Source organism: Lissotriton helveticus, chromosome 8, assembly GCF_964261635.1.
Source record: "Lissotriton helveticus chromosome 8, aLisHel1.1, whole genome shotgun sequence".
NCBI classification, from domain to species: Eukaryota; Metazoa; Chordata; class Amphibia; order Caudata; family Salamandridae; genus Lissotriton; species Lissotriton helveticus.
Window position 1 is genome coordinate 1,598,608,170 of NC_136069.1, and position 6,000 is coordinate 1,598,614,169.

The window sequence follows — 6,000 nt, forward strand, 5'->3', positions numbered from 1 at the left end:
TTCTTTTTCATGTGTCTTGTGCTTATTTTCTGGACTACTTTATCCGCGGGTAGTCTCTTGACTTTAGGGGTCCGGGTCTGAGAGAGAGCGTGCTAGGTGGAATATGTGATGTTACAACGCGATTTATTTATTTATTTTATTTATAGGTTTGTATAGCGCTGGAATCAACTCACAGTGAGTTTGACACCTGAAGAACACCAGGAGATAGATGGGGGTGGGAGCTAAATTTCATTTTTAAACAGTAAGGTTTTTAATTGTTTCCGAAATTTTAAATGGTCTGTGCATTGTTTAAGTGACAGAGGGAGTTTGTTCCATAGAGGAGGTCCTGCTATGGAAAGTGCCTTGCTCCCATGTCTGGCTTTCTTGGCCCGTGGCACCAGCAAAAGAAGATTATTACTGGACCTAAGAGATCGAGTGGGGGTGTATGGAACAAATTTATTTTCCAAATAGACAGGCCCTTGTCCATTTAAGCACTTATGAATCAGGCATTTCGTTCTCTGCCGGACTGAAAGCCAATGAAGTTGGTCAAGAAGGGGTTTGGAAGCAGTTCTGGGAGGGGCATTAAGGACCAAACGAGCCGCAGTATTCTGGATGACTCGAAGTTTGGCCAACACCCCTTCATTGGCAGAAAGCAGTAGACCATTGCAATAATCAATCCTGCTTAGAACAAGTGCCTGAACTAAGGTTCTCCTCACCGAATCAGGCAGAAGAGGAAAGACCTTGCGCAGTAGGCTGATGGTATGAAAGCATATACCTGAGATATAGTTAACATGTTGCTTGAGTGTCAGGTCTTGATCCAGACGGACCCCTAGGTTCTTTACAATCGACTTGGGTTCAGGAACAACTCCCAAGTCGCTGGGCCACCAATCCGGGGACCAAAGCAGTTTAGCTTCTCCAAACAACATAACCTCAGTTTTACTGATGTTGCATTGAAGGCAGTTGGCCGACATCCATTGTGCCACTGCCTTCATACCAGCTGAAAAGGAGCTCTTCACTTCAGCGGAGATTGTTTTGAACGGGAAGAGGAGCTGCGTGTCATCAGCATATGACACGGGGATGAAACCATACTTACGCATCACTCTTGCCAGGGGTGCCACATAGATGTTGAAAAGAGTGGGGCTCAAACAAGAGCCCTGTGGCACCCCTTTGGAAATCTCTACCTCCGCTGACCGATACGCACCCATGGTGACACTCTGGGTGCGGCCGGATAGAAAGCTCTTTAGCCAGGCAAGGGCTTTATTTTTGATCCCGGCGTTCGACAACCGTTCTGTCAAGATGGAGTGTGACACGGTGTCGAACGCCGCTGATAGATCTAACAAAACCAGGATCACTGAAAAGCCCTTGTCTTGGTACATGTGCAAATCGTCAGTCACAGATATCAAAGTGGACTCCGTGCTATGCCTCGGCCTAAACCCGGACTGAGAATAGTCAAGGACATCAGCCAATTCAATATACTTGGATAGATGGATATTTACATGCTTTTCAGTTATTTTCCCAAGAAAGGGTAGCAATGAGATTGGCCTTAGATTAGCCAATTCAGTCCAAGGAATGGCGGTGTTTTTCCTAATGGGCCTGACGAGGGCTCTTTTCCATTCTTTAGGGACGTGGCCGGAACTAAGTGAAAGATTCACAAGTTGCTCAAAAATAGGAGAAAGCTGCTCTGTCAGAGCAGGTATTATCCTAGCTGGGATAATGTCATCCGGACTCCCACTTTTAATGTTGGTAGTCAGTGTAGAAATTTCCTCCAAAGAAATAGGGGGAAAAGATTCCAAAGAATGTATATCCTGTTTCAGCTCTGTATCAGCCTGGGAAAGTGCTGTTGTTGAGGAATCATTATTATTAACAGTACTGACTATTTTTTCATAAATTTTGTCAATTTTAGTGGTGAAGAAATGAGATATCTCGTCACACAGCTGTTGGGATGCTACTTCTACAGATTCGCATGCTGTAGGCTTGACAAAGGTTTGCAGAATTTGATAGAGATTTACATCACAATACGTTGCATCCCAGTTATTACAACGACGGCTGGAAGGGGCTAGACTTAGAAATAGTAGGATTTACTATTCCAACTCCAGTCTATGTAACAGTAGGGGAGGTGTTGGAATAGTAAATCATACTATTCCTTAGTGTATAGCGCCATCCAGCACAAGTCGTTCTAACGACTTGCGTTGTAATGACTGCGATGTAAAAGTATCACGTTGTAAAGGTTGTTTTTCGTCAGGTGCTTCTTTTGGCAAGGCCGATAAAAAAGAGAAGGTGTGAGAGGGGTTACTTTTGGAGACCACAGTGCTTAGGGCAGTGTTCCCTTTCTCTCAAACACCTCTACTTCTTAGCACTGTTCCCAGAGATATCAGACCTCCCCCTGATATCAGAGGCGGCTAATTCTGTTTGGAAGCACAAATTCTGGTACTAATAATGCTATTTCCTTCCAATGAGGCCCGCCCCATTCTCCTTACCAGGGCCATCAGGGGTCCTTATATGTCAAGTCCTGGCAAATTGCTCAGCTTCTGGCTTTCCCCAGACTGGCCTTCCCCAAGGGTGAGCACAATCTGATCCCACTTCCCAGGAAGCCAACTCTCTCAGCAGCGTGACTGCCCCAGCTGAGCCGCGCCGCAGCCTCTGCCCAAACTCCTCCCAGCGTCTTCGGCTGCGTCTTCGATCGATGCAGAGGAGCGTTGCTGAATAAAAAAACAACTCTCTTGGACTCCCCACGACCATCCACTGCACCCAGAACACCACAGTGATCCCTCACCCTACTTTCCCTGTGATGGAAGGCACAGGTATGAAACAAAAAAGTTGCAGCTGCCGACCCCTTAGGAGAGCTTGCGACTGGTGCTAACTGTCGGCTGCCATGTTCCTGCTATTAACTACTATAACTTTCGATGGGGTCCATGCCCCAAAGTCCTGTAATGTCTGCCATAGCATTCTGCCCATGTTGTGGCCAGACATAAAGAGGGGGTCCCATTGGATCCCCGTCCCACATGCTCTTAGGTCAGGGTGTGTTCACTCTGCCCCTTAAATATATATTTTTTAATTTATTTACAGGACACGGACAAGTCCCTGACTCTTGCAATGGCTGCCAAAACATATTGTTCTGGTTGAAGCCAACCAATCAGGATTGACTAGTCCCCTTTAAATTAGCCAGTCACAGAAAATCTGGACACCAATTCTCAACATATCTATATTTTTTTAACCGTACTTTTTCAAAAAACTTCTGAAAGGCTTCCTGCCAATTTGGTGTATGTCCGTTATATGCTGTATCTTGTCTAAAGAAGTATATTGAAATATCCATAGAGATTGTTTTTTTAGACCCACCCTTTTTTCTCAGCCCCTACTTGACGGACCAGCCTCATACTTTTCATGCACAAACCAGTCTAAAAGTAGCACCTTTTTGGAAAGTCTCATGGAGATTAGTCACACGTGGCCAAAATTATTAGCAACACAAAAAACTGGAAGTTCACTGAAAAAGCTGAGGTTAAAGTAACAGCATAGGTCGGTGTTGAAATAAGGTAAAAACTAACATTTAAACAACAACAAAAACTCTGATATTCACCACTTAATGTATTGGCTATCTTTAGCCCCTGCTATGCACTGCCTATGAACTCACATATGACGTCACTCATTAAAAGTTACATGGCATCATTGATGACATCACTGATGACATCTTACATGAAATGATTGATTAGTTGATTGATTTGATCACTTCCAAAATGCAATATTACATGGATGGGTGACAGATAGATGGTCACAATCTAACTAAGTAGGTTTTAACAGTAAGAGAAGCAATTAAATAGAGAAAAGACAGGCAGTTATTCTAACAAAACAGAACAAAATGTAATGATAAAATGACATAAAAATGAAGAAAATTGGATGTAGGGATCAGAACTTATTCAAAAACAAACAGTGCCGGGGGGCGTGGCTAACAGCCGAGCAAGATGGCTGCTTAGTCGAAGAGCTCCGAGGACGGCGTAGTCCTTTACAACAATCCGACCAGTAATCCGCTACAGTAAAGTGCTCCAGGGGCCTGAGCTGAGGTCTAGGACCAAGCGGCAACGATCGGCTTACAGCCGTGGAAAATCCGAAATTCGGGAAACGACGGAAATTGTATGGGACCGGTGGCGGCCTAACACCAGAGCTGAGACCGGGGCCTCGATTAATTTGATGGCCGGAGAGCAAGACGGCAGAGTGAGGCAGGAGGAGAACCGACGGCTGGAGCCACATACTAAAACAACGCGACGCGCTGTGGCTGAGACACCCCGGGGGGCCCAGAAGTTAACGGTGGCGCACGAGACACAGCGAAGGAGGCAGCGAGTGCACAGTGTGGCCTACGGAATGCGCAAACATCCGGGAGCTTGAGTGGTGGTAGGCGGTGAATGAAATCAGCCCGAGGGACGGGGGGGCGCAGAACTTTGGAGACACAGAACTTTGGGGGCACGGAACTTTGTAGCGGCAGCGACCCCAAATAAAACTCATTTGCTACCAGCTCCCCTTTCCCTCACCCCCCCAAACCCCGCCGGGGGAAGGCCTTAACACACCGCAGCAAACCTGGGGCCCATACCTGCCCCTAACAGCCCCTGTTCATCATTATAGCGCGACGGGAGAAAGCAACACGGGCTAGAGGGCGAAAGGCGCAGGCAAGAGATCGAAAGCCTGGCCGAACACAGACGCAGACTCTTAAGATCCAGGGGCCAGGTTACAGTGGTGTGCCCACCCACTCAAACATCACTCGGCAGATTGAGGCCTGTGCAAGACTTCAAGACTCCAAGCCTGGAAGAACACATATACCAGTGAGGCAAAGACCGCTACGTAGTACAACACATAGCCCCCTAAAGAAGACATCATGTCAGGTAGGGGCCCACGGAATAAAAACACGCAGGCCAAGCTGGATAAATTTGCCTATGACAAAGGATTTCCGACACTCCCTGAGGGGCGCGCTTCATCGGGCAAAGGATCGGATTGAGATGGGCAAAAAAGTAACGCTGGAGGACATTATGGAAGCCCTTTCGAGTGTCCAGACCACAGTAGGGTCTATCTCTACGGATGTCAATTTGCTCCAAGCTTACGTCCAGAAAATGGCGGACAGAGTCAAGGAAGTGGAGATCGTCACAAAATCCTTAGTGACGGATACAATGGAGCTACAGACAGCCCTATCCCGACTGGAGGCGAAAACAAGCAACTAGCGGAGAAGCTGGATGACCAGGAAGGACGCTCGCGCCAGAACAATGTCCGCATACTTGGCATTCCAGAGAGTGAAGGGACTCAAGCCATGGACCTATATGTGGAGGAACTGGTGAAAACAAGACTGCAACCAAAGGGCCTATCCAGTTTTTTCTCAGTGAAAAGACCCCATAGGGTCCCAGGCGGAAGGCCCAAACCAGGAGCTCCCCCCAGGCCGGTGCTCGCCAGACTATTTACTTTTTGGGATAGAGACGCCATCCGACAGACAGCGAGAATCTCCCCACCAATTCGAATCCACAATTCGACAGTCGCCTTCTTCCCAGATTACACAGTGGCGGTCTCACGGCGTCTGCAAAGTTTTATGGAGGTAAAAAAAGCTCTGCGAGCGCAGAAATTGCCCTACTCCATGATATTCCCCGCAAGACTCAGGGTGGTGGCGGAGGACAAGACGTGGCTCTTTGAGACGCCAGAGGCGGCCTATGACTGGCTTGAAGGATGGTGGAGAGAGGAAAAGCAACTTTGTGGGCATAAAAACCATCAACGCTGTGATGAAGAGAAAGACACAAGCAGCCAAGAAACGCGACGTCCAGATCCGAATGTCTCGCCAAGGTCGGATGCAGAAGAGGTCGTTCAAGAATAACTCTGCTAACCAGATCGGACCCGGGAAAATGCTCCCAGTGTCGCTTTTTGGACACTGGACTGATGCAGGCCATGGAGAGGAAGGAGGACTGATGCTTCCCTTGGACTCTTTACCCCTGTCAAGCAAGTACTATGGTTGGGTTTGGGAATAAGCACTCTGCTGAGTTGGGGTGGCGGGCAGTT